This window comes from Myodes glareolus, chromosome 9, assembly GCF_982192425.1.
Source record: "Myodes glareolus chromosome 9, mMyoGla1.1, whole genome shotgun sequence".
NCBI lineage: Eukaryota > Metazoa > Chordata > Mammalia > Rodentia > Cricetidae > Myodes > Myodes glareolus.
In genome coordinates, this window is record NC_142034.1 from 35,254,679 (window position 1) to 35,267,092 (window position 12,414).

The window sequence follows — 12,414 nt, forward strand, 5'->3', positions numbered from 1 at the left end:
TGCGTCCGTATCTGTGTACCATGTCTGTAAAGCTCAGGAGAGAATGTTGGATCCCCAGGAACTCTTACAGGCAGTTCTGAAATACCATGGAGGTGCTGGAAACTGAACTTAAGTCCCCTGTAAGAGCAGCAAGTACTCTTAACTGCTGAAACATGTTTCCAGTCCCCCAAATTGGTATATTCAGTGTACATAATAATGGGTTTCATGATGATTTTTGTGTGCTTTTTGTATTTTGAGACAGGGTTTCTCTGTAATAGCTCTGGCTATCCTGGAACTCACTTTTGTAGACTATGCTGGCCTCAAGCTCACAGAGATCCATCTGCTTCTGCCTCCCAAGTACTGGAATTAAAGGCATGCACCACCACCTTTCATGAAGACATCATAGGTATATCACACTCATTTCCAGTGTTTTTAATGTCATTTCCTTGTTTTATCATGTTGTGGACACAGCTCATACAATATAAGCTGATAATATAGTTTACTTTAAAAACTCATTTTGGAGCAGGGTGGTGGTGGCAAATGCCTTTAATACCAACATTTAGGAAGCAGAGTCAGGCGGATCTCAGTGAGTTCGAGGTCAGCCTGGTCTACAAAGTGAGTTTCAGGACAGCCAAGACTGTTCAGAGAAGCCCTGTCTCAAAAAACCAAAACAAAACAAGAAAGTACTTTTTTGGGGAAGAATAAATACTAGAAATTTACATTATCTATTGCTGTACTTTGAAAAATCAATTTGATACCAAGTAAGTTTAGGTGTTTATTATGTTAAAATATAAAGTTAAATGCTCACATGACCTAATTTAACACCTGGTTTTGTTTATTTTTAGAATACAGGCTTAACATTTTAAATAAAATTATTACATATCTATATTGTTAGAGAAAAACTTAGAGATCATTTCATCAGGGGCTGGAGAGATATTTCATTCAATAAAATGCTTGCCGTGCCGGCATGAAGATACGAGTTTTATCCTTGGGACCTACATGAAATAAACCTGAGACAGATCACTGGGTCTCACGAAGCAGCCAGCACAGCTGAACCTGGGCTTCAAGCCAGTGAGGCTGTCTTAAAAGACCAGGGTGTACAGCTGGGGAATGACACTCTGAGATGTGATCAGGCCTCTACACACAGACACACACATGAAAATCATTCTGCCAGTGTCTTTCCTGTGTGATGCATGTGTGCACATTTGTGTATGTGGGTGAATGTGGTTGTATGTGACCCATAGTTCTCATGGGGTGGTCAGAGGACAAGCTCGTTGGTCTTTGCTTCCTACCGTGTTTGAGACAGCATCTCATTGCACTGGTCTGCAAGCTCCCAGGGATTCTCCTGTCTGCTTCCAGATGTGCCACAGGAGTGCCAGGATTACAGGGGCATGCTCTTAACTGCTGAGCCATCTTCCAGCCCCACTGTGTTTTGTTTTTGTCAGTAATGTTCTTTTTTTTAATATTTATTTATTATGTATACAATATTCTGTCTGTGTGTCTGCCTGCAGGCCGGAAGAGGGCATCGGATCTCATATCAGATGGTTGTGAGCCACCATATGGTTGCTGGGAATTGAACTCAGGACCTTTGGAAGAGCAGGCAATGCTCTTAACTGCTGAGCCATCTCTCCAGCCCTCAGTAATGTTCTTAATCAAGTTTCTGTGGTTGTTGGTAAAGTTACAGTATAATCTGTTAGGATGATCCTAGAACTAAAGTTCAACCCACATTCTCACTCTGCCTGAGACTTCCAGAAGCCATGCCAATTTGGGCATCTTTATTTTTCATATTTATTTTTACTGCCTTATTTATAAAGAAGATTGTTTATAAATGATTGTTTTATTTTCTGGCTTCTGTTTTTATAGAGACATTATATGGCAGACAGTCACTGGAAATGATCAACACTGAAAATATTGGAAAAAAAGACATTTACTTTCAAGATCACAGAAGTGTAGTTGCTGCATACCTGTAATCCCAGCACTCAAAAGCTAAGGCATGAGGATTGCTGCTAGTTCCAGGCTAGCCTGAGCTGTACAAGACCCTGTGTCAAAAAACAAATAAAACATCATAAAAATCAATAATATTCACATTACTCTTATAATACGTTGAATTTCAGTTTTGAGACAAAGCTGAATTATTTTATTGCTTTAGAAAACATACTGAGTTACAGGAGAGAAGCTGACTGTTCATAATATGTATTTTTAGTTAACATCAGTGCCTAAATTTACTGTTACTGTTAAAATTTACAGAACATTTTGCTCCCTTAGAACTGATTTTGGCATAAAATATGTTGACAAGATTCCTTGTATTTTTGACCACAGTTTATTTCTTTGCTTGTTTTCAGTCCCAGTTCACCTTTGACACGGGCTTCTTGGTACTTATGTCCATTTGACTTCCATTCTATGTAGTGAGATGGGAGTTTTTAAGCATTGTATTACTTTATGATTTTTATGTGTAACATATAAAAATATAAAAATAATACTCATTCAAAAGGAATGGAGGGAGAACTCAAGATTATATCCTACCTACTTCTAAAAATAAGAAATTGCAAGATAAGGGACAAAAACCAAGCAATGATGTAAAGAGAATTTATGATAAAAGCCATATAAATTGAGGCTCAAAGAGAGAAGTATAATTGCAAAACTAACTGGTTCAATAATAGGAAGTACACTAGTCTTTTTTTTTTTAAGATGCATTTTGGTTTTGCTTGCATGTATGTCTGTGTGGGGGTGTCAGGAGTTATAGCAATTGTTAGCTGCCATGTAGATACTGGGAATTGAACCCGGGTCCTCTGGGAGAGTAATCAGTGCTCTTAGCCACTGAGCCATCTCTCCAGCCCTAGTACACTAGTTCTTAGGGAGAAAAAATGGTAATGAAGACAAAAGTAAATAAAGTGGCTTAGTAAGTCCCCCACACACACACCAGCCAAGTGATGGTGAGACAATCCCAGCACTAGGGAATTTAAAAAAAAGACAAAAGAATAAAGGAAACCAAGTGGCTAGAGATTTAAAAAAAAAAAAAAGTCTACTTACTTTTCTTTAAATTGAGTGCTTTTCCTGCGCCAAAAGAAAAGTAAAAGTAGAAGTCATAAAATACATATTTTTTTTGGTGGGGGTAAGAGGGCCTGGAGCTCAGAGGTCCGCCTGCTGGGAGTGCTGGGATTAAAGGCGTTGCCTCTGTGGCCCAGTCGTGTTGGAATTGATAGGTCTTGCTGTGATTCACACGATTGTGGCCTTCATACATTGGTTTCCCGTAGATGTGCTCACACTAGATGATATTCTATGCAGTCAGATTCAGAACATGCTTCTGCGCTCCCAAGTTTCTGAACTGTGTCATAAACTTAGGAAGATAAATGTTGCAGTACTTTAAAATAAATTATTTCTCTCTTTTAACAGAAGTGGGGCTCTAACAGGGCTACTTACTGGTTTGACCAGTGGAGCACCACAGATAGCAGCAGTGCTGCATCCCCTCACTGCGACACTCCTTAATTTTTATTTTTACTATAGGTTGACCCTCAGACCTACCCCTCAGTGCCCTACCACTGAGTTATGTCCTTGACCTTGAACAAAACGACACCAACTTCTCAACCACATTGCCTTTAACTGGTGATGCTCTTATTTCGGCCTCCTGAGTAGCTAAGCTTACAGGATAGGAGGCAAGGCCTGGATAGAACATGCACTTTTAAAAGTCCTAGGTAACTGTGAGAAATTTGTCTACTGCAGGCTGTGTTACAGTTATATGTGTGGGATTTCAATGAACAGCGGTAGCTAAACTCAGTAAACAAGTAGCATCGACTGCCAGTTTAGCAATTAAATCAAGGGGTTTTTTTTTAATTGTTTTTATTTTATATGCATATTTGTGTGAGGGTGTCAGGTCTCCAGGAACTGGAGTTATGAACAGCTGCTGGGAGTTGAACCCAGGTCCCCTGGGAAAGCATCCTGTACTCAGTTGCTGAGCCATCTCTCTAACCTCCTAAAATCAAGTTCTTATTTCTAATGTAATTACATATTAAGAGACAAATTAGTGACACAACTGAGGTTCCGGCACTGGAACCGTAGAGCTGGTTCAGCAATAAGAGCACGTGCTGCTCTTGCAGAGGACCTGGGCACAGCACCACATGGCAGCTCACAGCCTTCTGTACCTTAAGTTGCAGGGGATCCAACTACTTTTTCTGGCCTCCATAGGAACCAGGTACATATGTGATGCACACACATACGTGAAGGCAAACACTCATAGAATAAAAGTAAATCTTTAAAAAAAAATAAAAGCTGGGCAGTGGTGGCACATTCCTTTAATCTCAGGACTTGGGAGGCAAAGGCAGGTGGATCTCTTTTTTTTTAATTTTTTTATTAGATTTATTTGTTTTATTATGTATACAACATTCTTTCCATATATGCTTGCAGGCCAGAAGAGGACACCAGATCTCATTATAGATGGCTGTGAGCCACCATGTGGATGCTGGGAATTGAACTCAGGACCTCTGGAAGAGCAGTCAGTGCTCTTAACCTGTGAGCCATCTCTCCAGCCCCGGCAGGTGGATCTCTTGTGAGTTCAAGGCCTGCCTGGTCTACAAAGCAAGTTCCAGGACTGGCTCCATAGCTACAGAGAAACCCTGCCTCAAAAAACCAAAAATTAAATAAATAAATAAATAAATAAATAATAATAAATTCCAGTATTTGGGAGGTAAAGGCAGGAGATTCAGGAATTGAAGGGTAGCCTCGAGTACATAGGACATTGAAGCCATCCTAGGCTACATGTGATCATCTCACCTGCAATTAATCGTTTTTCTATTTGGTTGTTTCCAATGTAAGTGAAAAAAGCATAATGTAAGTGAACTTGGACATGTAGCCCTGTTGAACCATCACTTACTCAGACAAAGTGAAAGTGGACTATAGCTTTGGAGACCTGCAAATGAGAGCCACATAGCCAGACAACATCCAGAGTTGTGGCAGAGAGATGATTTCAGTTCTAGACATTCAGGTTTTAGTACAGTTTGTTTTGAAGCAGTAGAAAATTGGCACCGTATTCCTGTGAACCTTTCTGGGTAGACTGCTAGATCTGCCCAAATTGTGTCTTCCTGTACTTTAAAATAAATTATTTCTCTCCTCTTTTAACAGACGGTGGGGTACAGTAGGCTCTAACAGGGCTACTTACTGGTTTGACCAGTGGAGCACCACAGATAGCAGCAGGAATTGTTTAAGAATTTCGATTCTTCCTGTTTTGTGTTTTTAAATTTGTTTCTCTTTATTCCCATTGATGGTGTTCTTGTCTGTACTCTGATTATTTCCTATTGCTAACTAATTCCAAGCCTTGAGCTTCTTTTAGTCCATGCAACACCCATCTGAAGGAATGTATATGACATTTACTTAGGGCTGGACATATAGCTCCTCCTCATCAAGATATAAACCAGGCAGGAGGCTCAGGAGTTCGAGGCTATTCTCTCTCTCTGCAGCAGGAGGCTCAGGAGTTCGAGGCTATTCTTTCTCTCTGCAGCAGGAGGCTCAGGAGTTCGAGGCTATTCTTTCTCTCTGCAGCAGGAGGCTCAGGAGTTCGAGGCTATTCTTTCTCTCTGCAGCAGGAGGCTCAGGAGTTCGAGGCTATTCTCTCTCTGCAGCAGGAGGCTCAGGAGTTCGAGGCTATTCTTTCTCTCTGCAGCAGGAGGCTCAGGAGTTCGAGGCTATTCTCTCTCTGCAGCAGGAGGCTCAGGAGTTCGAGGCTGTTCTCTCTCTCTGCAGCAGGAGGCTCAGGAGTCCGAGGCTATTCTTTCTCTCTGTAGCAGTGGTGAGCAGGCTGATTTACATGAAACCCTGTCTTTAAAAATTTTTTTTTTTTTTTGAGACAGGGTCTCACTTTGTAGCCTAGGCTGAACTTGGAAACTCACAGAGAAGGCCTGCCTCTGCCTCCCAGTACTGGGTTTAAAAGTGTGCACCAAGGAGCCCAATACCTAATAGATTTTCTCCCTCCCACGCCCCCGCCCAAGTCAGAGTTTGTGTAACAGCCCTAGCTAGGCTAGTCTTGCACTCACAGAGATTCGCCTGCCTCTGCCTCCCAAATGGTGGAATTAAAGGTGTGCGCCCCACCCAGCTCCCAGTAGATTTTCTTAAAGCAAAGTGCTTATGTTTCTTTGCATTGCAGAGTTTTGTCAGTACTGGGAAGAACTAATTACTGTAGGGAAGGGGAAGCTTTGGCTAGGCTCTAGAAACAAAAAACCAAAAAAAAAAAAAAAGTTAAGGATAAAGACCTAAAAAGAAATCCAATAAAAATCTCTTTAGATGATATTAATTTTAACAAGTTATTTTTACCAGTAAAATACACTTCAAAACAAAAAAGAAATAATTACAAGTTTATTTCCTTAGATCTATTCTTGAACTTTCCCCACAGGCTGTATACCTAAAGAGTTTTAAAATTATTGGCATATATTTTCAGTGATATAAAAATTCAGTATTTCATGTGATAATTTGAGAATATTTGAAAAATAAGTGGTTTTTAAAGCTATGTGTATGAATGTTTTGCCTGCATGTCTCTGTACCACGTGTGTACCTTGTGCCCTTGGGCACTTCAGGACTGGAGTTACAGAAGGTTGTGAGCCACCATGTGGATGCTGGGAATTGAACAACCAGCGCTCTTAACCACTAAGCTATCTCTCCAGCCAGTGGGTGTTTAGTTTTGTTTTGAGACAGGGTATTGTGTGTAACTCAGATTATCCTGGAATTTTCTTGCTTCCACTCCTAAGTGTTGGGATTACAGGCAAGTCCCATCATACCAGGATTTGAAAATAATTTTATGTTTGAACGGCTCGTGTTTATTTTGCATATATGTTTTGCTGCCTTTGCAAATAACTGCAGTGTGCTGCATCACTATTTAGGCATGTAGTAAAGGTTCAAATCTAGTCCTCACTTTAATTACTGAAAACCGGGTGTGCTCTCTTGGTGCCAGATATGTCATTTATAGATTGCTCTTTCACAAGGCAACAGATGACTTCATATGCCCAAGTTATCTCCTTTCTGGAAAAGATGCATTGTGTCAGCATGGTCACCATGTGTGGTAATTGATAACGTCTGTGCACATGGCTTGTTTCTACTCTTGTCCGACACAGCTCTTCTACCACCTATGATTGCCATATGCTGCAGCACTCTAGGTTAATGGAGTCATTTCATCTTCCCTTCCAGTCACAAATGTTACTGTGGCTCAATTCCATCAGCTAAGAAGAAAGGATTTAGCAATATCTACGTGTAGAAAACAAAGTGTTTTAGCAATATCTAAGTATAGAAAACACCTTGGTTAGGACTTTTTGGATGTAGTTGCCTGTTCGATTTCCGTTGTCGAAGCTACTGTTGTTGAGGCTTTTGTTTGCTTTGTTTTAGTCTTAATGCTGCAGAGTGATGGACGTCTGCTGACCTAACTAGGACATGCTTAGTAGCATGAAATTTTACATGTATTCATTCTAAGTGAATATATAAATGTATAAAAATTAGATGATAATAAAGGTAAAATTTTAATACCTAGTGTAGCATGAATTCTAATTGGTCTTAATAAAAACCTGGAGCCAGATATTGGGGTAAATGATAAAAAATCAGAGAGACAGAGGAGCAAACCACAACTAATTCTTACCTTGCTAACTCTTTGGCCAAAAAAGGGCTGAGCTCGTGTCTCTGCCCCACCTTATCACTTCCTCTCTCAGTGAGCCCAGCCAACTCACTTCCTCTGTCCTCCTCCCAATGCTGGGATTAAAGTGTGTGCCACTGCTGCCCGGCCTCTATGGTTAACTAGTGGCTAGCTCTGCACTCTGATCTCCAGGCAAGCTTTATTTGTTAGAGTAGAAACAAAATATCACCACAACCATCTGTAGGGCTGTCCTAGTCCATATTTTGGTGGCTAGATCTATTTGTTATCTATAGGTAAAACTAAAAAAAAAAAGATGTTAAAACCTGTTTGGAGCACTTATTTGCTTTTAAAACTAGTAAAATTTAGTTCATATGGCTTGTTACTACTTGGAGTGTATGTTAATTTTGGTATCTTTGACCCATTCCTGCAAATGACTGAAAGAGAAAAGGAATTAAAAATTATTATAGGAATCATGTTATTTTTTGCAGCAACTGGGGATGATTTTTAAAATATAGATATTGGTTGAAGCTCCTGTTTGAAATAATTTTTTAATAATCTATTTTTATTGTACATTCTCTGGTGTTTTGCCTGTATGTATGTCTGTGTGAGATGCCAGATCCCGTGGAACTAGAGTTACAGACAGTTGTGAGCTGCCATGTGGGTGCTGGGAATGGAACTCAGATTCTCTGGAAGAGCAGTCAGTGCTCTTATCTGCTGAGCCATCTCTCCAGTCCCTGAGGTAATTTCTACTGTACTCTGTTGTCAGATAATCTGTGCTACTCTATGATTTGATGATGACACTGTCTTTTCTTTTAGATTAAAATATTTTAATTGGCCAGGTTTAGTGGAGCACACATTTAATCTGTGGAAAGACAGAGGCAGGTGGATCTCTGAGTTTGAGGCCAGCCTGGTCTATATAGTGAGTTCTGGGACCACCAGAGCTACATAGTGAGACCCTATCTCAAGAGCCCCCCAAAAAAGTTTTAGTTAAATGAATTTTAAAAATTGAAAGATTTTGAATTATGTATATGGGGGCTGGAGGTTCAGTGGTTAAGAGCAGATGCCACTCTTTTCAGTGTTTGTGTTAGTGTGTGTGCAGGTGCTTATGGAGGGTGAGAGAGGGCGTCCAGGTCCCTGGTTGATGTTAGAGGTTATTGTGAGCTCCTTTACATGGGCAGGAGATCAATCTCAAGTCCTCCTCAAGGAGCAGCAGTTCTTAACTGCTGAGTCATTTCTCCAGTCCTGCAAATTAATTGTGTGTGTGTGTGTGTGTGTGTGTGTGTGTGTGTGTGTTCGAGAATGGGTTTCTCTTTAGCTTTGGAGCCTGTCCTGGAACTAGCTCTTGTAGACCAGGCTGGCCTCAAACTCACAGGGATCCACCTGCCTCTGCTTCCTGAGTGCTGGGATTAAAGGCGTGCGCCACCACTGCCTGGTATCACATTAATATTTTTAGAGTTATTTACATATTATCCTTCAGTTATGTTCTTAAATTTTATTGTCTAAAAAACATTGCAGTCAGGCGGTGGTAGCTCACGCCTTTAATCCTGGTACTTGGGAGGCAGATCCCTGAGTTCGAGGCCAGCCTGGTCTACAAGAACTAGTTCCAGGACAGTTAGGGCTGTTAAACATAGAAAACCCTGTCTCAAAAAACCATTGCAAATTGAAAAACAAAAACTTTGTTGTGTGGTGGTGGCCTGTACCTTTAATCCCAGCACTTGGGAAGCAGATGTAGGTGGATCTTTGAGTTTGAGGCCAGCCTGATCTACCAATCAAGTTCCAGGACAGCCACTGCTACTCAGAGAAACCCTGTCTCTAAAACCAAAAACACAAACCCCAAACAAAACAAAACTCTTCACACATTATTAAAATTAACTAGACCCTTAAACTATACAACTCAATGACCTTATCTATACAGTTAGAGTAGCCATTCAGAATGGAAGCTGTAGATCTTGACCTTGGATTTTATATTTTCACTATAGGATTTAAATTTTATTATATTCTTTTGGCTTTTCAAGACAAGGTTTCTCTATGAAGCCCTGACTATCCTATAACTCACTCTGTAGAGCAGGCTGGCCTAAAATTTGGAGATCCCCCTACCCCTGTCTCCCAAGTGCTGGGATTAAAGGTGTGTACCATCATCACCCGACTCTATAGAATTCATTTTTATGCATTCTTTTTTTTTGGGGGGGGAGCAAATGCTCTAATCCACAAGGCCATCTCTCCAGCCCAAAATTCAGTTTTAAAAATAGAAAACAAATATTTTAAAATAGGGAATATAACAACATATATGTTTAGTTTGTTTTTTGAGACAGGTTTCCCTGTGTAGCCCTGGTTGTCTTAGAACTTGCTGTGTAGACCAGGTTGGCCTTGAACTCAGAGATCCACCTACCTATTTTAACTTAATATTCATCATTAGACCTTTCTAATGCATTTGCATTAGCTTTAACTTGTACACCCCTGGATGTGAACTAAGTACATTTACCTTATTATGCTGTTTCTTTAAAATATAAAACAACTTTGAAATATAAAGCATGTTTTATTATTTGAGATATGATATTAGCACAAATCATTGACTTTAGGAATTAGAAATATAACAATAGGGATTTTTAGAAACAGTGTTTATATTTTTCCCTATAAACAGACAAGATAGAACAAGATATTTTAGAAAAGATAGAACATATATTCTAGATTTTCATAACTTAGAGAATATCAACTGGAGATAAATTAAGAAATTACAGGTTTTTAGAATTACATGACTTAATTATTCATATAGCAAGCATGATTTCAAACTAATGGAGTACCTTTAGAGTGTTTTTAAGTTTACAGAAAAGTTGGGATAGAGTTAGTATATATACTTTCTCTCCCCCATTCCGCCCATTTCTAACATCCTGGCATTTTACTGATAAACCAACACTGGTGTGTTAGTATTATTGACCAAAGCCCATATTTACATCAGTGATCACTCATGCCTATTATATGGACTACTGACTTGCATTCACCATTTCAGAATTGCTTTCAAAAGCTCTATTTACCCTGCATATTGCATCCTCCCTATTCCCCCTGAGCTTCTGATAATCTGTTCTTCTAATTTTAGGGAATAATCCATTGCTAACTTTGCTTCAAGTAAACTCTTCCAGTAGAATCTTCCAGACCTAAAATTCCTTTAACTTTAGTTTAATCCACTTTAAATTCTGTCCCATATAATCTTTTCATAGTTTAAGATTTTGTTACTATATCATTTTAGCTAAAACAAATGCAGAAATTTGTTGGTACCGTGATAAAACAAAACTTACAAAGTTTTTTCTGATTTCTAAATGATTAGGAATTTGGAAGTTGCCACCATCCTTAGGCTGAAGGGAAAATGGAAGATGATGTTTTCAGAGCTCAGAGACACTGATCACTGTCCACAGCCCGAAATCCAGTGGACATTTAAGGGCAACAAAGTCACAAAGGAGATAAAACAGGCTCAGGACTGAGACAGGGAGAAGAAAGAAATACTGGGGCTTTTTTGCTCTCCTCACAGTTTCTTGTCAGTGGTTCCCACTAGGCAAATGACAACTGAAAGGTGACTGTCGCTGAAGCCCAGCAAACGTTCCCTGAGAGGGTCAGCTCTGTGGCAATACAGAGTGGAACAAGGGAGGGAAAAGTGGACATGGTGGCAAAAAGGGTAAGGTTTAACACTGAAGTCAATTCTTAAAAAAAATCAACTTTATTGACGTTTGATATTTGTACATTATGTTTATTTTAAATGCATATTTAAGCCTTTTACATGCTAGGCAAGTGCTCCACCACTGAGCTACATCCCTATTATCTTTAAAGTACACTTCGATAATTTTGTAACTCACGTAATCACCCAGTTAAAATAGAGAGCATTATTGTTTGTTCTGTTTTTGAGATTGTAGCTCTGGTTGTTCTGGAACTCATTATGGTAGGCCAGATTGGCTTTGAACTCACAGAGACCTACCTGCCTCTGCCACCTGAGTGCTGAGACTGAAGGCGTGTGCTGCCACACTCAGTGATGGAGAACATGCCTGATAAACTCACAGTATTCACTACAGCTCTTCCTGTTGCCTCACATTTGGCTAGTTAAGCCTTTTTTGTTCATTTGATTGTTTTTCTTGAGATGTTCTGGCTATGTAGCCTAGACCTTAAACTTCTGATCCTCCTGTCTCAGCCTCCTGAATGCTGGTATTATAGATATGTACCAACACACACTTGGTTTAGTCTTGCCTGTTTTTTTTTATTAGGATATCATATGGGTAAAATATTATATTCTTTTATGCAGCTGAAAATATTTTTATTTTACGTGTATCAGTATTTTGCCTGAAGGTATGTATGTGTACCACATACATGTCTCATACTTGCAGAGGCAGAAAAGGGCACTGAGTTCCTTGGAACTGGGGTTGTGGGAGGCTGTGAGCTGCCGTGTGGGTGCTGGGAATCAAAGTCATGTCTCCTGCAAGAGTAATAAGTGCTCTCAACAACTGAGCCATTCCTCTAGTCCTTCTTTTGTGCAATATTTGTTTTTGGTATGTTTTAAATTTTTATTGTATGTGTATGTGTTTGTCTGCATACATATATATGTATCAAGTATATGTCCAGTGCCCAAAGAGGTGAGAGGAGGATATTGGATCCCCTAGAACTAGAGTTAACAAGCAGTTTTGAGCTTCCGTGTGGATGTTCTGAACTGAACCCAAGTTCTCTGCAAGAGAAGCGAGTACTCTTAAATGCTGAGCCATATCTCCAGCCCTCTCAACATGTGTGGTTTTGACATAGCAAGATCTCACATAGCCCAGGCTGACCTTTAACTCACTTTTTAACCAAGGTTTGGC